This window comes from Bufo bufo, chromosome 1 (assembly GCF_905171765.1).
Source record: "Bufo bufo chromosome 1, aBufBuf1.1, whole genome shotgun sequence".
Lineage (NCBI taxonomy): Eukaryota > Metazoa > Chordata > Amphibia > Anura > Bufonidae > Bufo > Bufo bufo.
The window spans coordinates 597,416,912-597,443,603 of NC_053389.1; positions in this window are offsets into that span (position 1 = coordinate 597,416,912).

The following is a 26,692-nucleotide window of genomic DNA, read 5'->3' on the forward strand; positions in this document are numbered from 1 at the left end:
AGGACAGATTGACTGGTCAGGTGTGCTTGACTCAAAGGAGATCGCCACGCCTCCAATATATGCTCCAATTTTTTTTATTATTTTTTTTCTTTGTAGCATATATTGGAGGCGTGGCGATCTCCTTTGAGTCAAGCACACCTGACCAGTCAATCTGTCCTGGAGGCTGGTTTTAAAGTCAGTATAAAACTGAGTCTGCTTATAAAGAACCTACCATTAGCCATTTGGCTCCAGGAGAAGTATATGGTGGGCTCAGCATGCATGTTGGTACTTGCATCCTTGGATCCGATGAAAGCTGTAATGGCACCGGATGGGGTTAAAAGCAGAGTGTACTTGGCTTGCATGCTGACCTGCATTCCCTGGACTTTATGTGGCTGTCATGGCCCATAAACAGGTAGGAACAAGAGTTAGGGACCACTCAAAATGAGACGACCATGACGCGGTGAGTGGCTTAATACGCTTTGGCCAAAATGTACACCAATGTCTCATCCAGCATGGAGGGCAGAGTGCTGGATGAAGTGTGCGATCACATTTGCATTTTCCGTTTGTATATGTATTTCGCCATAGTGATCTGCACCTACAGGCAGGTTGTGCGGGCTCAACCCCCCACATTTTTTCTTTGAAGGATTAGGACATATTGAGATCTTCACTGGCCAGTTGAATTTAGGATCAGTGGGAGGCGAGAATGCAGCCTCTTCTGGGGAAAGTTGTCAGCCTGTGACGGGGAAAATTATAAGGGACTCTGTAGAGGACTGGTTCGACTTTGGGAGGGTTGTGTACCTGTGTCACGGTCTACATATAAAAAAAAAAATGGGTCCATGGCCCTTTAAGAAGCGTCTGTAAGTTAGATCTTCACACGAAAATCAGGAAAAATTATAGTTGACCTGATGTTGAGGCCTGAAGTTGTGAGGTTGTGGGGGGACAAAGGTGAGTAATGATCCAGCCTTATACAGTCCGAGTGATGTAAAATGGACAGTTTTCACTCAGATTTCCTTTGTTGTGGTGCACTTTGGAAGCGTACTTTGCTCCAACCACTGCCGTGTCGCGTCTTACTGGTATAGATGGTCTGTGTTGTGACCCAGCTTCAGGCAAGTGTGCGGCGTTAACAGTCTGCTAAGGCCAGAAACTAATCGGGACTGCAGGAGGGTACTCTGCCTTCAGGTGAGGTGACCAAGGGTACCCAGCCCTGCCCTGAGGCTATTAAGAGCAGCCGGTGGTTAGGTGCTGGCAAAGGGTCTTGCTAACAGAGTCCGGTGTGACTCTGAGGGTAGTCCAGTGCCTAGGCTGGTGGGGCGGAAGAGGACAATCCCGTAGTTAGCGGCTCTAACCATTACCTCTGTTCTGGAGTGCACCTCGATGTACCTGGTCTCTGAAGAGAAGTCCCGACGTGGCGCGCTGGGTGGACTCTGTAGGTAGCTGGGCGCGAGGATCCGGCTCGCGATCTAGGCCGCAGATGTAAACTTCGGCTGCTGGGCACGGAGAAGCCCCAAAAAGGGGTCAAAATGCTTCTGATGGCGATGTTCATCCAAAGGAGCAGGTTAGATGATCCTGCAGACTTTGCTGGTGCCAGGATGTCGTAGGATAGACTTTAGGTCGCAGGAGCTTAGGCTAGACGGTTCCTCCCTGTTCGGCTGCTGGCCACGCCCCTCCTATAATATACTTTCTAACATAGAAAGTATATAGTACATTTGTATTGGGCAGCAGTTGTGTGCGGTTCTGCTGCGATACTGCAGGTATATAGAGGGAAAAGCGCTACTGAAACAGCTATTTGCAACGGGTGTGATATAACTGTTGCCCCCAAAAAACTGATTGAGGGGTGCAATATACCTGATTCCACAAAATACTAATTAAGGGGTTTGATATACCTGCTTCCACAAAATACTGATTGAAGGGTGCGATATACCTGCTTCCACCAAATATTGATTGAGGCCTACGATATACCTGCTTTCACAAAATACTGATTGAAGGGTGCATTATACCTGCTTTCACCAAATATTGATTGAGGGGTTCTATATACCTGATTCCACAAAATACTGATTAAGGGGTTTTTAAATAACTGCTTCCACAAAATATTAATTGAGGGGTGCAATATACCTGCTTCCACAAAATATTGATTAAGGTCTTCTATATACCCGTTTCCACAAAATACTGAATGAGGGGTGCGATATACCTGCTTCCACAAAACATTGATTAAGGGGTTTGATATACCTGCGTCCACAAAATACAGATTAAGGGGTGCAATATACCTGCTTCCACCAAATATTGATTGAGGGAAACTATATACCTGCTTCCACAAAATACTGATTAAGGTGGATTGATATACCTGCTTCCACCAAATATTAATTGAGGCCTGCGATACACCTGCTTCTTCAAAATACTGATTAAGGGGATGGATAAACCTGCTTCCACAAAACACTGAATAAGGGGTGCGATGTACCTACTTCCACAAAATACTGATTAAGGGGTTTGATATACCTGCTTCCACCAAATACTGATTAAGGCCTGCGATACACCTGCTTCCACAAAATACTGATTAAGGGGTTTGATATACCTGCTTCCACCAAATACTGATTGAGGCCTGCGATACACCTACTTCCACAAAATATTGATTGAGGTGTGCAATATACCTACTTCCACAAAATACTGAGCTTAGGCTAGACACTTCCTCCCTGTTCGGCTGCTGGCCACGCCCCTCCTATAATATACTTTCTAACATAGAAAGTATATAGTACATTTGTATTGGGCAGCAGTTGTGTGCGGTTCTGCTGCGATACTGCAGGTATATAGAGGGAAAAGCGCTACTGAAACAGCTATTTGAAACGGGTGTGATATAACTGTTGCCCCCAAAACACTGATTGAGTGGTGCAATATACCTGATTCCACAAAATACTAATTAAGGGGTTTGATATACCTGCTTCCACAAAATACTGATTGAAGGGTGCGATATACCTGCTTCCACCAAATATTGATTGAGGCCTACGATATACCTGCTTTCACAAAATACCGATTGAAGGGTGCATTATACCTGCTTTCACCAAATATTGATTGAGGGGTTCTATATACCTGATTCCACAAAATACTGATTGAGGGGTGTGATATACCTGCTTCCACAAAATACTGATTAAGGGTTTTTGAAATAACTGCTTCCACAAAATACTAATTGAGGGGTGCAATATACCTGCTTCCACAAAATATTGATTAAGGTCTTCTATATACCTGTTTCCACAAAATACTGAATGAGGGGTGCGATATACCTGCTTCCACAAAACATTGATTAAGGGGTTTGATATACCTGCGTCCACAAAATACAGATTAAGGGGTGCAATATACCTGCTTTCACCAAATATTGATTAAGGGGGTCTATATACCTGATTCCACAAAATACTGATTAAGGTGGATTGATATACCTGCTTCCACCAAATATTAATTGGAGGCCTGCGATACACCTGCTTCTTCAAAATACTGATTAAGGGGATGGATAAACCTGCTTCCACAAAATATTGATTAAGGCATGCGTTATACCTGCTTCCGCAAAATACTTATTAAGGGGTTTGATATACCTGCTTCTACAAAATACAGATTGAGGGGAGCAATATACCTGCTTCCACAAAATATTGATTAAGGGGTTCTATATACCTGCTTCCACAAAATACTGAATAAGGGGTGCAATATACCTACTTTCACAAAATACTGATTAAGGGGTTTGATATACCTGCTTCCACCAAATACTGATTAAGGCCTGCGATACACCTGCTTCCACAAAATACTGATTAAGGGGATTTATATACATGCTTCCACCAAATATTGATTGAGGCCTGCGATACACCAGCTTCCACAACATACTCATTAAGGGGATTGATATATGTTCTTCCACCAAATATTGATTGAGGCCTGGGATATACCTGCTTCCACTAAATACTGATTAAGGCCTGCGATACACCTGCTTCCACAAAATACTGATTAAGGGGTTTGATATACCTGCTTCCACCCAATACTGATTAAGGCCTGCGATACACCTGCTTCCACAAAATACTGATTAAGGGGTTTGATATACCTGCTTCCACCCAATACTGATTAAGGCCTGCGATACACCTGCTTCCACAAAATACTGATTAAGGGGTTTGATATACCTGCTTCCACCAAATACTCATTGAGGCCTGCGAGATACCTTCTTTCACAAAATACTGATTAAGGGGATTTATATACATGCTTCCACCAAATATTGATTGAGGCCTGCGATACACCAGCTTCCACAACATACTCATTAAGGGGATTGATATACGTTCTTCCACCAAATATTGATTGAGGCCTGGGATATACCTGCTTCCACTAAATACTGATTAAAGGGTTTGATATACCGGCTTCCACCAAATACTGATTGAGGCCTGTGATACACCTGCTTCCACAAAATACTGATTGAGGGGTGCAATAAACCTGCTTCCACCAAATATTGATTGAGGCCTGCGATACACCTGCTTCCACAAAATACTGATTAAGGGGATTGATATACCTGCTTCCACCAAATATTGATTAAGGCCTGCAATACACCTGCTTCCACAAAATACTAATTAAGAAGATTACATAAATAAAAAAGAAAGAGACAGGAGGCAGCGCCTCGTGTGTAGAACCGTTTGATAGTTTAAAAACAACAGTACACTGATTGTGCTTACCGTTTTGGGTTGTGATGAGTCACAACTCCTTTGAATCACTTTTGCTGGTATAAGCCCGTCCAGCTTGCGGGGGTGTCTGCTGCTGCTGCCCAGGTCCTTACCCATTGCCGTGGGATATGGTTTCAGGGATATGGCGGATAGTAGATAGATTTGAAGAAATGAGCCTTTTTGGAAGCGGCGCTGTTGCAGAAGAAGTAAGGGGTTCTATATACTTGCTTCCACAAAATACTGTTAGAGGGGTGCGATATACCTGCTTTAACAAAATACTGATTAAGGGTTGCAATATACCTGCTTCCACCAAATACTGATTGAGGCCTGCGATACACCTACTTCCACAAAATACTGAATAGGGGGTTTGATATACCTGCTTCCACAAAATACAGATTGAGGGTTGCGATATACCTGCTTCCACCAAATATTGATTAAGGGGTTCTATATACCTGCTTCCACAAAATACTGATTAAGGGGAATGATAAATCTGCTTCCACCAAAAATTGATTGAGGCTTGCAGTATACCTGCTTCCACAAAATACTGGTTAAGGGAATTGATATACCTGCTTCCACCAAATATTGATTGAGGCCTGCGATACAACTGCTTCCACAAAATATTGATTGAGGGGTGTGATATACCTGCTTCCACAAAATACTGATTAAGGGGATTGATATACCTGCTTCCTCCGAATATTGATTGAGGCCTGCGATACACCTGCTTCCACTAAATACCGATTGAAGGGTGTGATATACCTGCTTCCACAAAATACTGATTAAGGGGATTGATATACCTGCTTCCAGAAAATACTGATTGAGGCCTGCGACATACCTGCTTCCACAAATACTGCTCTTCTCTAGGGACTTTGGCGCAGGGTCATTTTGGAAATGACAGGCAGAGGAAGAGGCAGGCTATTCCGTAGGGGTGGTAGTGGTCGGGTGGGAAGTTGGAGAAGGTGCGTGCGATTACGTCAAAGGACGCACCAGAGTTGGTTGAGTGGCCTTCCGCTTCTGCACCCTTTTCATCCTCGGTATTTGCACCCTCCTCACTCTCTGCTGTGTGCACCCCCAAAGACACCACCACTCCCATAGCCCCTCCACTTGAGTCAGAGGAATTATTTTCCCATCCATTCCCAGACCTTACCGATGCACAGCCATTCTTGGCATTGGATGAGGAATAGGAGGTAGCAAGGGCCGCCACTCAGAGGTCTGACGACAGTACCCAGATCAGCCCAAGGAGGGTTGTACCAGCTGTTGCTGCCTACTCCGAGATCTCTAATGTCAGTGGTGGTGAAGGTGACGATGATGACGTGTCGATGAACGTCACATGGGTGTTCACAAGAGAGGAAGAGGAGGGGAGTTCAGAGGGAGAGACAGAGCAGCAGATAGGGAGAAGCAGGCAGAGCTCACAGTGCACAGGAGGCAAAAAGCAGACTGCAAATGTATCTGGAGTGATCCATCCACCATGCACGGTCACATCTTGCGCTCTCAGGATGCCGGCACATGGCTCTGCAGTGTGGGCTTTTTTTAACGTGTCCGCTTCTGACAATAATGTTGCCATCTGCAGCTTGTGCTGTCAATGCATAAGATGCAGTAAGCCCAACACTCACCTAGGGACGACCGCCTTAAGAAGGCACCTGGCTGCCCAATGGGAGCAACGCTGTCAGAACCCACAAAACCACACTCCTGGTGCTCCACGTCCTGCCTCTTCTACGTCTCCTTTTCCTCTCTCCTCCCATTTGTCCTCCACTCCACCTTCCACTGTGCCGTCGTCGCGTTCATCTGGCAGGCTTCCGTGACCCAAATGTTCGAACGTAAAAAGTTGATGACGCCGGATAACCCTCTTGCCCAACGTCTGACCGCTGGCTTGTCGGAACTGCTAGCTCACCAACTACTGCCATATAAACTAATGGACTCGGAGGCCTTTAGAAAATTTGTGGCAAACCACAATGGAAAGTCCCCGGATGGAAATATTTCTTCCAGAAGGGCATCCCAGAGCTATATGGCCATGTTCAGCGGCAAGTGAATATATCTCTGGCACACAGTGTCGGTGCCAAGATACATCTTACCACAGACATGTGGTCTAGCAAACACGGGCAGAGAAGGTACATAACTTTTACTGCCCACTGGGTGAACCTTCTAAAGGCCGACAAGCATGTCACCTGTGGCACCCGTGTGGATTTGGTGTTACCGCCATGGATTGCATGCAGGCCTGCCTCTTTTTTTCCTCCTCCTCCTCCATCCTCCGCCTCCCCCTTTGCTGACTCCTCCTTTTCCACTGCTACCACCTCTTCCGCTGCACCCCCCAAGCTCCCCAGAACCTATTCGACGTGCCAGGTGAGACGTTGCCATGTTGTGCTGCGGCTGTTGTGCCTCATAGCCAAGAGCCACACCGATCCTGCACTGCTTTCAGCTCTGCGGTCACAGGCTGATCAGTGGCTAACCCCGCTCAATTTGACAGTTGGTGAAGTGGTATGCAACAACAGTGCCAATCTTCTGAGCGCGCTGAAACATGGCAAAATGACACACGTGCCATGCATGGCACAAGTCCTGAACTTAGTCATGCAGCGATTCGTTGTCAAATACCCCGGGGTCCAGGACGTCTTGCGGCAGGCCAGGAAAATCTCTGGCCATTTTAGATCTTACACGTTCAGTGGTGACACCACCTGCCCATCAGACATATGATTTGTGACAGCCCGACGCCCTGGAACTTCTCCTTGTATATGCATGATAGGCTGCGCCAGCAGCAACGTGCTGTTGAAGACTACCTGTACGAATTCTGAAGCAGGACAGGTTCTGGGGAGCTTGGTTTCTTTTCACCGCGCCAGTGGCTGCTCATGCGCGACGCATACAGACTTCTGCGGCCATTTGATGAGATCACCAAACTGTTCAGTCGCAACCAGGGCACAATCAGTGACATCGTACCTTACACCTTCTTTCTGGAGTGTGCATTGCGTCGTGTCATTGATCAAGCCGTCGAGGAGCATGAGCTGGAAGATGAGGAAGTCGCAATGCTGAATGAATTCCCGGGGGATGGGGGGGCTACTCCATCTGAGACAAGTCAACAGGAGTCTGAAGAGGAGTCAGAGGAGGATGGTGGCTGGGGGGAGGAGGAGGAGGAGCAAGAAGAGCAGGATTTGAGGGAAACTTTATACTTTTCGGGGATCACTGGTGTTGTCCGTGGCTGGGGGGAAGAGACCGAGGACAACATTCTCCTGGGCGATGAGCAGGAGCCAGTGCGTTCCACCTCTTCCAATTTGGTGCAAATGTGGGCCTTCATGCTCCAGTGTTTGAAGAGGGATCCCTGTATAAAAAGCATAAAGGGCAAGTACCAGTACTGGGTGGCAAAGTTCTTAGACTTCCGGTACAAGCATAAAATGGCGGACATGTTACCAGCATCACAGAGAGCTGTCAGAATGCAGCATTTCCAGGCCTTGCTGCAAGAGATGCTGCATTCTGCTGTTGCGGGAGCTGGCAGATGAATTTCCACCCACAGTGAAACAGGTTCGGGTACCAATCTTACTGCGCCTGCAAGAAGACGGCAGTTTGAAGATGTGTTGGTCACTTCAGATATGAGATCATTAGTGTTGAGCAAGCACCAAAGTGCTCGTGTGATCTACCAAACACAATGGAAGTCAGGGTATCTGGTTCATAAAAAAAAGTTGGAAATTGATGAAAACCCCATCAAAACAGTTTGGAAACACCATTAAGAGGATGGCTAGATGTGTCTTAGACTCCTATTATGTACGACATACGATAGACAACCACACAAAGGCTATATGCCAAAAGCCAGGTATGTGCAAGCTGTCAATCTATCCATGAGACAGATAACAGCCAGCATACCTTACAATGGCAGCCTTGTGCACTGTGAGATATTTCAAACCAGCTCTCATCTAACTGAGAACCAGTAAAACTCAAAGTTATTTTGCATTTGTTGGATGGCTTGGGTGGACCTGCACACCTAGATAAATATCATTAGGGTGACAAAAAGTTTACTGATTGTCCTAACATAATATTCAATAACCTTTCTATACAGTTTTGTCATGTAAAAACGAATTTGCATAAACATGGGCTTATGGGAAAAACATGCAATTGAGCAGAGTCTGACTTGTTTTTCAACTGTCATAGGATTATGAAAACCAATAAATGGCGCTATTGAGTTATGAACAGCGCCATCTATTGGTTTCACAGTCTTATGACATCAGACTTATAGTTTTGTCAGAAGACTATGAAACCAATAGATGGCGCTGTTCAAAAATCAATAGCGCAATCTATTGGTTTTGTAGTCTTCTGACAAGAATATTAGACTATGAGTCTTATGACAAGCTTATTAGTGTAGACTTTTGTATGGAAAATTTGCAATAAAAAGTTGCGATTCGAATATTTGCAATCTACACTTATGAGTTATTACCCAGCCTTCCCAGTGTCAGATATATTCACTGAGTTATTACCAAACTTTTCCAGTGTCAGATTTTATCACTGAGTTATTACTCAGCTTTCCCAGTGTCAGATATATTCACTGAGTTTTTACCCAACTTTCCCAGTGTCAGATTTTATCACTGAGTTATTACCCAGCTTTCCCAGTGTCAGATTTTATCACTGAGTTATAACCCAGCTTTCCCAGTGTCAGATTTTATCACTGAGTTATTACCCAGCTTTCCCAGTGTCAGATATCATCCTAGTGTAGATTGTGAATATTCTAATCGTGAATATTTATTGCAAATTTTCCATGCAAAAGGCTACACTAATAAGCTTGTCATAAGACTGATAGTCTAATATTCTTGTCAGAAGACAAAACTATTAGTCTGTTGTCATAAGACTGTAAAACCAATAGATGTCGCTGTTCATAACTCAATAGCGCCATCTATTGGTTTTCATAGTCTTATGACAGTTGAAACACAAGGCAGATTCTGCTCATTTGCATGTCTTTCCCATAAGCCCATGTTTATGCAAATGAGTTTTTAAATGACAAAACTGTATAGAAAGGTTACCGAATATTATGTTATGACAATCATAAAACTTTTTGTCTCCCTAATGATATTGATCTAGGTGTGCAGGTCCACCCAAGCCATCCAACAGATCTGCAGTAACTTTGAGGCTTACTGGCTCTCAGTCAGATGAGAGCTGGTTTGGAATGTCTCAGTGCACAAAGCTGCCATTGTAAGGCATGCTGACTAAGTCTGTCATCTGTCTCCGGGATAGATTGATGGCTTGCATATACCTGGATTTTGGTATATTGTCTTCGTGTGGTTGTCTATTCTATGTTGTAGATAATAGAAGTCTAAGACGCATCCAACCATCCTCTTAATGCTGTTTCCAAACCATTTTGATGGGGTTTCCATCAATTTCTAACCTTTTTTGTGAATCAGACACCCTCTTCTTCAGAGCAAGGGGTGCCTGGTTTGATGCTCGGGTCTCCCATTGACTTACATTGTATTAAATTGTACTCGAGCACCTGAAATACTTGAGCGAGCACTCGGATCTGCCGAGCATAGCAATGCTTGAGCCAAACAGCAGTTCGGCCGAGCATGCTCGCTCATCATTATGAGATCATTCTTGCAGCTAACCCATCGACAGCCACCTTCTGGATCCAGCCTTAGTGAACGCCTATACCGACAGGTGTCCAACCGCATCGGGTTAACGGCCGATGTGGACGCTCTGAGAAGCGAGGAACCACTTGACTACTGGGTGTGCAGGCTTAACCACGTGTAATTGAATTTCCTCATGCCAGTCCACACACATCCGCCACCACAAAGAACAGAGAATGGTCATTGTCCTATGTATATACAGCGGCATAAAATGCCTCTTCTGTCAGGTGAATGCCTAGTTTTTGGGGCCTATACTCCACTGGTCTACAGTAAAATAGTTATCTAGTGACCGTCTAATATACCTCCAGCCACATCATCACAAGTTCTTTTCTGTCAGGTGAATGCCTAATTTTTGGGGCCTGTACTGGCCTACAGTAAAATTGTTATTCACTGATCGCCTAATGTACCTCCAGCCACATAATCACTTGTTCTTTTCTGTTAGGTGAATGCCTAATTTTTGGGGTCTTTACTGGCCTACAGTAAAATTGTTATCCAGTGACCACCTAATGTACCTCCCACCATGTAATAACTTGTTCTTTTCTGTCCGGTGAAAGCCACATTTTTGGGGCCTGTACTCCACTGGCCTACAGTAAAATTGTTATTCAGTTAGCGTCTAATGTACCTCCAGCCACATAATCACTTGTTTTTTTCTGTCAGGTGAATGCCTAATTTTTGGGGCCTGTACTCCCGTGGCCTAAAATAAAAAATTTCTAGGCTCCAGCAGGGCACATTTTTGAGAGTTTCCCTTTAAGACGCATAAAAATGGCCCCTGATTAAAATACATATTTTTTGTGGGAACTTTTGACATTGATCCTCCTCTGGTATGTCACTGTCCATGTTGTGGGACTATTTGTGCCCTTCTAGTAAGTATTTTGTGGCTGCAAATATGACCTAAATGTTTTTCAGGTTTGCCTGCCATTAAAGTCAATAGGGTCCACCGCGAACGCAATATTTGATTGTGAACGCGCGTTCGCGAATCGTCCCGGCCGAAGTTTGTCCATCACTAATCCTTGAATGTTGCATTTAATTTCATATCAGCTAACCTCACAGGAATAGGATCGTAACATATTGTTCACATTTTCAGTCAGCTACAAAAAGGCCACTTTTATCTGCACTGGCGAAGGGAAGCGCTCACTGATGAACTGAATATAATGCAATTTGCATTACCTGAGCTAATATAAGCTCATTTCATTTTACAGTGGCTTGTAAAAAATGTTGTCTAAATAAACATCTACTCCATCCAATAATAATGATACAAATGACCAGAACCAAACAAAAATTCATTTGGCCCCATTGTTTTGCAGTCACTGGGTCACAGCGGTGGGACAAACTCCGTTGGTGTCCAAGTGAGAAGATTTAGAGTGGGCAACCCCCTTGACTGATATTCAGTTGGCTGATGTTGCACCTTTTCCTACAATCCCTAGCATTCTCATTTATATAAGGTAACAATCATTGGTAAGAAATTTAAAGGAAGAGCATTGCTATAAAAATAAAAAAAAAACTCAAATGCCCAGACTCAATGTGCCCTAAAGTGTGGCTGGCTACCCTTTGTACTGCCCTTCTTGGGTCTATACTGCTGGTCTAGCTATTTCTCTGTCCTAATGCCACATGTAGAAGATATACAGTAGAAGAGTCAGGTAGGGGCCTAAATAAATTTTTCCAAAGAACTAATATGAACAAAATGTAAAATGACTAAGCTAAAATGGCAGAGGATGGAGATGTGTCTAATTGATGGATGTCCAACCGCGTTGACCCCTAGCAATCATTGTATCTGACATACCTATAGAAGTGAGTAGAGAAATACTCACACATGCACACTACTGCTCCATTCAGATGGAGACCTCCATTCTCGTGATAACTGGGGTCCCAGTGGTCGGACCTCCATCAATTAGACACTTATCCCTATCCTTTGTATAGAAGATAAGTGTTTTTTTGTGACAAAACCCCTTTAAAGAGGCTTTCTATTAAAAATGTTTTTTTTTTAGCAAGTTTCGGCATCATGGCTCCTGACACAGAAGATTCATACTTACCTGCTCCACACCGGTCCAATCCTCTACACTGCTTCTCTATCTTTCGGTCCAAGTACTGTTTACATCCGGCTGGCTATGGGCATAGTCAAATGCACCGCTCCAGCCAATGACTGGCTTAAGTGGTGACATGAAGCAAGTCATTGGCTGGAGCAGTGCATTTGACCATGCCCATAGCTAGCCAGATGTAAATAGTGACCGGATTGGAACATGGAGAGACCAGAAGAAGTGCACACCACCAGTGCGACATGGAGCAGGTAAGTATGAATCTTCTGTTTCGGGGGCCAGGAACTTGTTAAAAAAACATTATTACTGGAAAAATCCCTTTAAGGTTCACAAGATATATTTCACAACTTTTTTGTAATCCCTGTCTACTTCTGCCTTTAAAATTTTCTTGCTTGGTATAATTGTCTAATAAAGCATCGTTGTGTCTAATTTATCAATTATGTTCTCATTCAGTAAGGCCTCTTTGATGAACAGTACATGCTGTGCTCAGTCAGTTTACATTTTTCTTTAGATATGTTAGGCTCTGTTCATAGGTGAACATGTGCAACATATGAAACAGGAGAGCTCCTGACGTATACGCTGAACATATCCATAGACCCCCATTTACCCAAAAGAGGCCATCAGGGTGGTATATGTTGGCAGACCTGTTTTTTTCCTTACTGTATAGCAAAGCATTCAATATAACAGAAGACTGCATTCCTATAGAGTAGGCTAACCACAAAAAGTATAGCACACAGTATGGCTATCCAGTGCAAGTATCAAACTCTTAAAGGGGTTGCCCCATCTCACCTTTTCCATGACAAGATGGGACTAAGCGTCATCCCTACGTGGCCAGGCTTATGGAAACAGCCAAATGGGTCGGTGCTCTGTTGTTTCTGTAAAACCCATTGTGGCGAATGAAAGCTAGGAAACAAGTTATTTGCGTAGCTCCCATTAACTACAATGGGAGTTACAGAAACAGTGGGGCACCAGCACTTAGTCCTATCCTAGGGCCAGCACTTACTCCTATCTTGTTGTGGAAATGGCGAACCCCTTAAAGGCCCTGAAAAGCTGTGAACAAAGTCTTAGGGGCAAATTTATCACACTTTCATTCTAGAATGCTGGTGCCAAAAAGTTGCAAAATAGGGATTTGAAACTTTTTTGGGTCACTTGCGCAAACTTTTTGTGACTTTTTACATTTTTACACCACTCCAGTTTTGAAAAATGGGTGGTAAAGTGGGGGTGGATAGCTATGTTAATGAGTAAATCATTTCAAATTTACCTAAAAAGTCACAAAAAAGTAGCAAATTCATGGTGTCATATTCCACCACTAACCAAAGGAAACACAAAAGAGACTGAGACACAGTCAAATTAAAATAATAAGATATTTTTATTCTTATAAATTTTAACATTGTTTTGGATATATAAAGGCCACGGTGTTTTTACGTTACCTCTCTTAGACAATCAAAATTATTTAAATCATCAGAACTAATTATAAAACCAAGACCTTGTCTAAGACCCAAACTAGTCCACTCAAGGAATGACTATTACCCCATCGCCATCAGCAACAGCCGGATGGCTAAACCCCCGTAGCCAAATCAATAAAATTTTGCAATCCGACATTAAAAATGTCTAAACCTATTTCCGACAAAGAGCTCTTATCCAAGTTATAGAGCCCAGGGAGAAAGCCCTCTAATTCGGAATGCCTACAAGTAAAACCATTAAAACAGAGCATGACTTTTTCAAGGTGTTTATTAATTCTCTTTTTTATTTTTTCTAGGAAACGCATATGAGTAGACTGCCATTCCCATTTTGAAATTATGTCAGAAAATGCCAACAAAGTCTAAGGCAAAATCATTTGAAGAGCTCTCAACCTACAGGTATAATCTTCTATCAAGAGATGGGTCTTAACAATGCCCAAATCACTGCCACCTAAATGTAAATTTATTAAAACTGGAGGAGGCCAAATTTGTTTAAATTTGGGAACACAAATTAACCACATCACGAAGTCTAATATCAGGAATACCTTTCCAGAATATATGTATGTTCTTACCGAAACCGAGGTTATCAGATTTCAACCTCAACCTTGAACGGTAACAGGCTTCGAAAACCAATTCAGACCCCAAAATCCAAATGTTCTTGGTATCTGAAACAAATAATTTATTTTGTAAAAGTAATTCTGGCCTTACATAAAGTTTGAATCTGTCAGAATTCCATCTGCCCAATCTCTTTATTATGTTAGCTTGAAGACCAAGGTTGTTCGCATAGGTCGCCGCACCTATGCGAAAAGAATGAGACGATACCTTTACGTCACTTAAATTGAATTGAGACTTGCATTTTTACAACATGTAATTAAATTGGTATCTACTGTAGTTAGAGGGGAGTGGTCAACATGCATGAATAATGGCCCAATAGAACAAGACCAAAAAAAGTTAACCATTTTTTTAAAGCCAAAACTGGGCAAATAACCGTATCTTGAATTTTATTTAATGACACCCAAGTTCCTTGACCTTTTTGATCGGTTTTGGATTTCTTTATAAATATACAGACCTTGTTATCGTAAATTTTTACGTCAGATAAATACAAAGGGGTTCTGCGTTTCTTTTTACAGCTGCAAATTCAGAAATATGAAGTGCACTGAAAAAGGCCACTATAAATACAGTGCTAAAAAGAGAAGATGAACACACACAAGGTAAGTAGTTTACAAATTTTTTAAGATAAACAGGACATAAAGGTATAGTTCTTTCTTTAACTGGGGCCAACTTGTCAGCTCCCTTAATAAATTGTATTAAGTAATGGTGGTAAATTGAAAATTTGGACATATCTTCCTGCCTTACCAGATTTAATGAGGTCTAAAACAAAATGGATACAAGATGAGGGATTAGAATCCCAAGTCTCGCAATTGTTGACTCTGCAAAAAGTCGCCCAACATCTCCAAGCTGACAAATACGTGGCCCAAGTATTACTTGTGAGCACATTTTTTAATAAGTCAAAGATTAGGAAAGAATTAGCTCCCACAATTGTGGTGGACACTGGATCCCCTCCAAATCTGCATCCGGGATTAGCTTCCTGAAAATCTGGAATTCCTGCCGAGATAAAGAGTCGGCAATTACATTTTGTTTACCTTCCACATATTTAGCCTTAAGCCAAATATTGTTTTCCAAACATAACAAAACTATAAATCTTAAAGTAGTCGTTACTTCAACAGATTTTGCAGACAAACAATTAATATAAAAAACGACACCCTTATTATCAGACAATAAGAGTATACGCTTATTTCTAAAGGAATCTTTCCAGATATTCAATGAAACTAACACTGGGAACAATTCCAAAAAATGAATATTTTTCATAAACGGTTTATCCCTCCAAGTGCTAGGCCAGGATTCTGCAGACCATTGCTTGTTAAAAAACGCACCGTATCCCACTAAAGCTGCAGCATCAGTGAATAACATCAAGGAATCTGAATCAACAAACTCCTCTTGCCAAACAGAACATCCATTGAAATTATCCAAGAAATCAAGCCAGATACGGATATCATCTTTTAAAGCCGCAGTAATCCTAATATGATCATGCGCTTTTTTTCCCCCTGCAATGGATGCATAAAGACGCTTGGAGAACACCCTACCCAAATGAATAACTCTAGAGATAAAATTCAGAGATCCCAGTATAGACTGCAATATCTTCAGAGTAGTCTTTTTACACTGTAACAAGAAGTTTAAAACTTTCTTTGAAGAGTTAATTTTTTCCTCAGGAATCTTAAACAGCATGTTGACCGAATCAATTTCAATGTCCAAGAATTTTATAAAAGTAGTAGGTAGAACAGTTTTTTCCTCAGCTAAAAGAACATTGAAATAGGAAGATATAAGTCTAAATGTCTTTAACCGCGTCACGTCCGCCCATAGACTATAAACGTCCTATGGGTGGACGTCTATTTCTGACAGCACGTTTTAGAACGTCCTGTCAGAAATAGCAGCTGCACGCTAATCGTGCAGCTGCTGATCGGGTTGCCCGCTGTCAGTGACAGCAGGGCAACCCTAAGACAAGGCAGGGACAGTTCCCAGGTGTCCCTGCCTTCACGATCGCTGCAGACACAGCGCTCACCGAGCGCTGTGTCTGCAGAGAAGGAAGCGTACAGCGCTTCCTGTTCCGGCCCGGCGGTCATGTGACCGCCGTGACCGGAGAGTGCAGGGGCTGTGTGAGGTCTCTCAGAGACCTCGATCAGCCCTGCTGTGAGGCTGTACAGCGCTGGATTGCTGCTGTACAGCCTCTATAGGGGTGCATTTCTTCTGTAACTGGGGCTACTATGTCAGCCCCAGTTACAGGAGATATCAACAGTGAAAAAAAAAAGAAAAAGTGAAGTAAATGTCCCCCAGAGGTCTTGTATGACCTTATGGGGGACGAAAAGTGTAAAAAAAAATAAAAAAAATAAAGGGTTGAAAAAATAAAATAAAATAAAGTTTCACATGTAAAAAAAAAAAAGTTCCCAAGTAAGGAATAAAAAAAAATAATTAAAAATAGAAAAAATAAAATAAAATAGACATATTAGGTATACATATTAGGTATCGCCGCGTCCGTAAAAACCAGCTCTATAAAAGTATCACATGACCTAACCCATCGGGTGAACACCGTAAAAAAATAAAAATAAAAACTGTCAAAACAAGCAATTTTTGTCACCTTGCATCACAAAAGGTGCAACACCAAGTGATCAAAAACGCGTATGTCCCACAAAATAGTACCAATAAAACCGTCACCTCATCCCGCAAAAAATGAGCCCCTACATAAGAAAATCTCTTAAAAAATAAAAAAACTATAGCTCTTAGAACATGGAGACACTAAAACATCATTTTTTTGGTTTCAAAAATGCTATTATTGTGTTAAAGTGAAACAAATAAAAAAAAGTATACATATTAGGTATTGCCGCGTCCGTAAAAACCAGCTCTATAAAAATATCACATGACCTAACCCCTCGGGTGAACACCGTAAAAAAATAAATAAAAAAAACTGTGTCAAAACAAGCAATTTTTGTCACCTTGCATCACAAAAGGTGCAACACCAAGTGATCAAAAATGCGTATGTCCCACAAAATAGTACCAATAAAACCGTCACCTCATCCCGCAAAAAATGAGCCCCATCATAAGAAAATCTCTCAAAAAATAAAAAAACTATAGCTCTCAGAACATGGACACATTAAAATATAATTTTTTTGGTTTCAAAAATGCTATTATTGTGTAAAACTTTAATAAATGAGAAAAAGTATACATATTAGGTATCGCCACGTCCGTAACAATCTGCTCTATAAAAATGTCACTTGACTGAACCCCTCAGGTGAACACCGTAAAAATAAATAAATAGAAACTGTGCTAAAACAACCAATTTTTTGGTCACCTTGCCCCATAAAGTGTTATAATGAATGATCAAAAAATCATATGTACCCAAAAATAGTACTAATAAAACTGGCACCTTATCCCCTAGTTTCCAAAATGGGGTCACTTCTTGGGAGTTTCTACTGTAAGGGTGCATCAGGGGGCTTCAAATGGGACATGGCATCTAAAAACCATGTGGAGTTCCTTTTCTTCTGCGCCCTGCCGTGTGCCCATACAGCAGTTTATGACCACATGTGGGGTGTTTCTGTAAACCGCAGAATCTGGGTAATAAATATTGAGTTTTGTTTGGCTGTTAACCATCGATGTGTTAAAGAAAAAAATTGATTAAAATGGAAAATCTGCCAAAAAAGTGAAATTTAAAAATTTGATCTCCATTTTCCTTTAATTCTTGTGGAACGCCTAAAGGGTTAACAAAGTTTGTAAAATCGGTTTTGAATACCTTGAGGGGTGTAGTTTCTACAATGGGGTCATTTATGGGGGTATCCACTATGTAGGCCCCACAAAGTGACTTCAGACCTGAACTGGTCCTTATAAAGTGGATTTTGGCAATTTTCTTAAAAATTTGAAGAATTCCTTCTAAACTTCTAAGCCTTCTAACGTCCTAAAAAAATAAAATGACATTTCCAAAATGATGCCAACATAAAGTAGACATATGGGGAATGTTAAATAATAAATATTTTATGAGGTATCACTTTCTGTTTTAAAAGCAGAGAAATTGAAATTTAGAAAATTGCGAACTTTTCAAATTTTTGGGTAAATTTGGGATTTTTTCATAAATAAAGGTGAAATATTTTGACTCAAATTTATGACTATCATGAAGTACAATGTGTCACGAGAAAACAATCTCTGAATGACTTGGATAAATAAAGGCGTTCCAAAGTTATTACCACATAAAGTGAGATATGTCAGTTTTGCAAAATTTGGCCTGGTCAGGAAGGGGGCAAAGGGCCAAGATGGGAAGTGGTTAATAAATTGGCACAATCATCAGACTGGGCATCGCCAATGAATAAAAAGTTATCCAAATAATGCAGGGTGTAACCTCCTTTATAATGCGACTCAAGCATCCATTGCAGGAAAGTAGAGAAAGCCTCGAAATATTGACAAGATAAAGAAAAACCCATAGGTAACGCCATGTCATAAAAATACTGACCATCCAAATAAAAACCTAATGAATTATATCCAGACGGATTAATTGGGAGTAACCTAAATGCAGATTTGATGTCCACTTTAGCTAGCAACGCTTTTGGTCCTGCTTTCATTAAAAAAGACAAAGCTTGATCAAAAGATGCGTAGTGAACGGAAGCAGAGTGCCTATCAATAGAATCATTAAGGGAAGCATTAAATGGATAAGATAAATTGTGTATCAAGTGGAAGCTACCCGGGTCTTTTTTGGGAACAAAACTGAGAGGGGAAATTCTAAAATTTTTGAAAGAGGGGGGGAGAGAAAGGGCCTGCAATTCTATGTTCCGCAATTTTACTATAATTTTTTTCCAAAACCAGATTTTTATTAATATTGACTGAAAATGCATTTTTAACTAAAACACAACCATATGTAGGTAGAAAGACTGAGCACTCGCCAGCTGGACCAGTTGAAGACCAAAACCAATATAAGTAATGTAAGAATAATTTATTAATGGAATATTAATAAATAGCCCTGAACTTATATAGCAATAAAATATAATATATAAAATACAATGCTAATATAGAATGATGTAGTACCCAAATAACGAATTAGAATGTGATAATAGCACCTGCATAAATACAATATAACATAGACAATGCTAAAAAGAGATAAAAAAGGGCAAATATGGTAATATTACCATATTTGCCCTTTTTTATCTCTTTTTAGCATTGTCTATGTTATATTGTATTTATGCAGGTGCTATTATCACATTCTAATTCGTTATTTGGGTACTACATCATTCTATATTAGCATTGTATTTTATATATTATATTTTATTGCTATATAAGTTCAGGGCTATTTATTAATATTCCATTAATAAATTATTCTTACATTACTTATATTGGTTTTGGTCTTCAACTGGTCCAGCTGGCGAGTGCTCAGTCTTTCTACCTACATATACTTCAATCCCCTTTATGACTGGGTGAGTCATAGCAGACTTAGCAGCACCCATTTCCACGGCTGTGTACAGAGTGAGCCACCATACCTTAATTGTATTTTTAAAACACAACCATGACCCTTAAATTCCAGTACATAGAAACCAGCAGAAAAACCTTCAGTTAGTAGAAGGGCCTTCTCCCTGTCTGGAAAGAATTTTATACACTAAATTAATCTTTCCAGATTCAGTGGAGTCACTTGTTTTATTTCCATCTTTATTACTACCATTCTTTTTGAAGCATTTGAACGAGGGATGAGCGCCTGCACAGAAAGAGCATTCATGCCTGTATTTGCAATTTCCTTGCCATTTACAAGTGGATTCATTATAGGCAAAACAGAAGCCTTTTCTAGGAGATTGGAGGCGAAAATGATGTGAGCGTTGAGGCAGCATAAGATTAAGCCATAATCCAACGTCTTTGAAGCCCCAACGAAGGTCAGGGTAAACCGCCAGTTTTTGCCGTAAAGACTCATCATAGTTAAACCAAGCGTAATCTCCAAAACTCCTATAAGCCTCCAAAACAGATTCCAAATGATGAAAAAGACCACTACATAGAGACGGGTGTTTCTCACCTAGAACTGTGGCAAAAATACAAAAAGCCTGAATCCAGGCAAAAATGTTCTTCTGAGTGATCCCTTTCTTTTTATCATCTTCTTCCTTCCTATCCTTAACAGAGGGCAAAATAGATAATAAATCTATGTATTCACGGTTCCAAATTTTTTCCTTTGTACTCACGGATAAATGAAAACCTAGTGGAGACATTTTGCAAGGCAAAGTCTCCTTGAAAGAAATATCCTTAACTCCACTATTTCCATCAGTACAAGGGAAAAAACATTTGTCATTCCCAGCAATCCTATGTTGATCAGAAATGAACTGACCATCAGAAGCAACAGGTTCAACAGGGGGGGCCAAGGTACATCTAACCCCCGCACATTATCCCTATGCTCCAAAAAAGATAAAAAATCCTTGAACAGCTGGATATTGGGAATATAGGAAAGCGCAGACAGGTCCCCAGAAACAGAAGCAGAGACAGGGATAGCGGTGGACAAATAGTTACCTTGAGAGGATTTGCTAGTAGATGGAGCTGTATCCTCTAAATGTGCTGCAAAAGAGTAGAGCAGGGGGCACGAGTAGATGCCGTTAGACCAACAGTAGATGAATGAGATTGCTGACGGTTGCTGTACAATCTGCTCGCGCCAGGTGGCGCAGCAGTTTTCTTCTGCTTTGCTCCTTTTGAGTGCCGAACTGGAGAAAAATGATGTTTTTCTTTGCGAATCCTCTTCCTACGAGGAGAAGAAGGTGGTTGCGATAAAGCAGGAGGACCAGCATCGATGACCTCTGCACTCCCAACTGGCTCTGCGCTCTCAGTTGGAAAAGAAGCGCAGCCAGCATTAGCACAACGCAGAGAAGGATTAACGGTGCTTGGCTCCAGCAAAAGCCAGGATCGCAGCCATTCTTCACCACCCTGGGAAGCGGCTCTCTCCACAAGCTGCATCATGAGGTCCTCCATTGCAGAACTGGTCCGGATTCTTCGCTGACAAAATCTGTATGCGCAACAAGTAACTGAAATCTTCTTCTCTTACAGGTAACTCGTGCTGACCGTTACCAGCAAGCCAATCAAGACCTCCACGTGCCCACGAGGACAAGTTCAGCCCAGCACACACTTCAGGTAAGTAAATAAACTTAACCCTTTCATATCCAAATATACCTTTGCACATACCAAAGGGGGGTGATCCATGACACCATGTCCCCCCTTTTGTATTCGCAAAAGGTTATCTCACTCCTGTAAAAAGTTGGAGTAGGAAAACTGGAGTAACATATAGAAACAAAAATATTACATTTGAAGATGCACCAAATTTAACAATTACATGAGACATTTGACAAATTTGGTGCAAAGTACTCTAACGCAGACTCACTTCAAATATTACCTACATGATAAATTCCCCCTTTAGGCTTCCTCCACACTTGTGGCACACCAGCGGCCGGATTTCTGCCAGATCCCATTATAGTCAGGGCATTGCAGGGCAACATCTAGCTATGTTGAACCCGGAAAGCAGGCTGCAATTGTGAAACTAGCCGAAGTATTTTAGACATATTTCACAGCGGGTTATAGAGAACTGGACTGTAGAGGCCATTACTGACTTACCGAGGATGCTCTACAGGTTATATGTTGGTTATATTTTGTAAGATTATATTTGTAGTGATGTTTAGGCCATCTATAATCACTGACCTGGAAAATGTTTTTGTTTCCTGATGATCAGGTACTAGGAAGCATATTTCATTTCATTCTTATTGGTGACACATCTGACAGTGCTCATCTTCCATCATTTCAATGCATTTATCCTGCTATGTGATGCTTGTTATTCCATGCTATCTCACTGCACTATTTACTGTAATCTGAACCTTTACAAAATTGTTTTTCCGAAGCAATCACTGAAACACATAGTGGATATAGGCTGTAATAGTAGCTCTACGAATGAATACATGTTTAGTATTGTATCTAACAATAAATATTAACAATGGATATAGAGCATCTCTGGTATCCATGTGTCTAATTCATCCTTTAAATCAACATCTATCTATCTATCTATCTATCTATCTATCTATCTATCTATCTATCTATCTATCTATCTATCTAATCTCCATCATTGCTGCCACCCATACACTGCTGTTTGGGGACCAGTTGCACTGTTATCTACTTAGGACAGCTGGTTTTCTTTTTTTACGATGTTCACCTGATGGAGTAGATCATGTTATATTTTATAGAGACAGTCATTATGGATGCAGCAGTACCTAATAAGTATTTTTTTTCAATTGGAAATAGTTTGATGAGGGGAAAGGGGGCATTTTTTTTACTTGAAAGTTAGATTTTTTATTTTTATAAAACAACTTTTTTATTTTTATCCCAATTTTAAGGGTCTGATCCTTTTTCCATGCATTACAATACATGCTGTATTTTATTGCATTGCATTGGAACCGTCAGTTTCACACATTAGCAGTCATCGGCACAGCGTTATCACATCATGGGGAGCCGATGTGTAGAGAGAGGGAGCTCCCTCGCTCTGTAAACCCGGCCATCAGCATTAACCATGGCATCTAAGGGTTTAATCCACTGGTATCTGGGTTTTAAGCAATGCCGATGGATAGAGCAGGGTCCTAGCATTTTACTGCTGGGCCCCTGCAGCTGCTTCTGTACCTGCCTGACCAGTGCACTGTACATGTACAGCATGGGCTGGGATGTCATTTCAGCAAGTTGATGCAATGAAATGCGCTGAACTGCTTAATTACAAATGGTAGCAAAATTGTAGCAGTTTTTGAAGTAATAAAAATAAGTGCAATTAAATATCCCCTTCTACAAGCAATCTAGTGCACGGAAATGCGCTGAAATGCTAATTATTAATTATAGCAAAATAGAAAATGTTTTTTTTTAGAAAGAAATAGGCACAATTGTGTAGCATTTCCAACTATGCTGGTGGAGGTGCTAGGAATAAGCCTATAAAGCACTTTTGAACTGTAGAAGCTTAAGCTTAAGGCTAGCTACATATGCACATAAAAAATATGTTTCTACAGGCACTGCATGATTTTTATGATTCATTACTTGAAATTTTCCACTTGACAGCAGCTCACTGTAAAATATACATACTGTACAGAACTCTTACCCTATGCTTTTCCTCCCTGACAAAACCCTGTTTTTTCAATCCTTTAAATCAATCTACCAAACTAAAAATTTTCTTAAACTATCCCTGAAATGCACTAAAATAGCAGGCTTTTCCTATAGCACCTGCCAAAATTCTGCCCCTGGTTGTCTCAAAGGCTATATGTCAGGCAATCAGGGTGGCTGTGGTCAAGTCCCCCTCCCTCCCAAGGTCATGTGACCTCCATTTTTATTCTCCCTACCCTGTTTCCCTTGCGTTTACACAGTAAAATGGCAGGCACCATTTTGCGGGATTTGTCTGTGAATAGCCAAAACTGATTTATTTTTGGGCAAATTTTTTGGGGTGAAATTTGGAACCAATCAAATTCATTTAAAATTGATTTGCTCATCTCTTGATAAAAGGCCTTGGTGTTTTTCAGTTAGATTTCGAGTACACCCCTTAAGTACAGCAGATTACAGCGTGAAAAGTTACTAGTAGTAGCTGGAATGCCAATGATAACTCACATTTGGACTTTTTAACCAACTGATGACATGGATAAGCGTTTCGATGAATGATCTTGTTGGGCCCATTAATTGTGAATAGCAGCTAAACCTCTAGAAGCAAACTGATCATGTTGAAATAAGGGATTTGGGTTCATGTCATGTAGGGTTTATGTTGATGCATCAAGTGGACCTGGTAAACAAACCTGGGAGCCGGTTCAATGTAGACAATGCATGCAAGATAATGAAATCTCTCATTGATTAAGGACAATAGAGTAAAAGAACTTACATTTAGCTTTCTTGGTTCCAACTATATTTCATTTAGTCAGAATGCATTATATTCAGTTCTAGCTTGGTGATCATACTCCTGATAGAAAGGGATAACAGTGGTTTGTCACCTATTCATGATTTTGTCATTACCGTCTCGACAAAATGTACTGTGTGATCTTTTGGGAATCTTAATACTCATTCCGTAAATGTCGTGAAATCTGATTAGCAATGCATTTACTGAGCTAATTGTGCAGAAATACAAGGTGATAAGTAGTTCATTACAGTCTGATGCACACACAGGCATTTAAAATACACATAGCTGAAATATTATGAAAGGAATAGTGGCTGGGATCCAGAACAGCATTATGCAAATTCTTATTTTATTATTATTCAATAATTGTAAAATGAATATCATAATCTCATATACTTAGAAAAATACTAGCGTCAGCATTATACAGGAATGGATTGCTGAGACACATGAGAACATGTTCATGTTAATCTTGGAGAGGACAGTTTTATCTCCTCTCTCACCCCTGGGAGAAGATGTTGCTGTGCTGAATCACTAAAGTGTACCTCCAGTCAAAGTTCTGAATTTCACATTGATCCCTCAAATGTATTATGCGTACCTACACGATGTCTCCAGTGTGCACAAGCAACACACCGTACAAGACAGATTGCTTGGGAAAACAAAAGTATAGGTATGCTACAGACCTAACAATGTTCACTTGCAGCCAATCCTTTTCTGTAAACTTCCATGCATCCAATGGAGCTGCAATCAACCCAGAGTATGTTTGCTCCCTGTGTAAAGTAATTAGCACCAACAAGGACAGTATGCTGCTGTGGGTGCATCTCGGCAGGCTGGAGTTTTCAGCAGAGAAGTGGCAAACTAATTTTGACTGATAAATAGAACGGCATGCACATTAGAAGGAAAAATACATGTCACCAGTACATACTAAATGAGAAAATGCGGGGTAAAACTGACATGGAAAAGAATTTTAATTGACAGAAAACTTTGCTGTAGAAACCAGTGTCAGACAGCTACTATGAAGGATAATCATGGGGTGCATCAAAAGAGGCATAGATAACTATAACAAGAATAATTTTTTTCCCATTTTTAAATCACTGCCAAACCGCACATTCAGTATTGTGTACAATTTTGGTCAACAGCATACAAAAAAGGCATAGCAGAGCTTAGATCGCTTCAAAGGCAGGCAATTAAAGGGGTTATCCAATCTTAATAAAAGCCCCCCCATATGCCGGGCTCCCAATGCTGAATATACTTACCGGGGTCTCCGCTCCCTGCGCAGCACCTGGTCCCCACACCATCGCTGCTACTTCACCCCGTGCGCTGTAGTGATGAGCAACATAGGCAATATTCGAATTTGCGATGTTTCGCAAATTTTTGGCCGACTGCCATAAATTAGCAAATTCGAGAATTCGTGATCTCCAGTCATTGTTTAATTGATTGCGAAAAATCGGCAATGTAATATATTCACGATAAATTTGCGATTAGAATATTCAACACTATACGTAAATGCAAATTTATAGCACTATATTCTAAATATTCGCGAATTCTCGAAGTGGCGATATTCGCGATTAAAATTTGTGATTCAAATATTCACACTCAACACTAGTGCGCAGATGAAAACAGTATTGTTGATCCAGGGAGTTATTCTGATTACCTGATTGGAGTCGAGAAGGAAGTTTTCCCCCTATAATAAGGAAAATTGGCTTCTACGGCATGTGGATTTTTATCCTTTTTTTTTTTCCTTTCTCTGAATCAACTTTCCAGGATAACAGGCTGAACTGGACGGACAGATGTGAGTATAGGCTGTGTTCAAACACATTGAACCAACCTACTGTACTTATATCTTACCCAAATGATGGTCTCATTTTAATCTTTTGTACAATCACTTTACTATCAGTTTTGTGTGGATTGTATTGCCATCTGACATTTTGACTGTCACTAATACAGCTACACAACATACATTTAGAGAAGGAAAGATTATTATTGCTTTTTTTTATGTATCTTATCTGCCAGTTTTTTTGGCTTGGCCTCGATTATTTTGGAAGAACTAGTCAAAGAATGATCGGGCATGTTGGATCTCTTTACACCACTCTCTCAATTGAGAAGACATGCATGCTTTGTATGGGGGAATCAAGAAGACTGGATTTGCACTAGATACATAATATACAGTGCTGACCATAATTATTCATACCCCTGGCAAATTTTGACTTAAAGTTACTTTTATTCACCCAGCAAGTAATTTTATGACGGGAAATGACATAGGTGTCTCCCAAAAGATAATATGACGATGTACAAGAGGCATTATTGTGGAAAAAAATAATTCTCAGCTTTTATTTACATTTGAGCAAAAAGTGTGCAGTCCAAAATTGTTCATACCCTTCTCAATAATCAATAGAAAAGCATTTATTGGCTATTACAGCAATCAAACGCTTCCTATAATTGCAGACCAGCTTTTTGCATGTCTCCACAGGTATTTTTGCCCGTTCATCTTTAGAAATGAGCT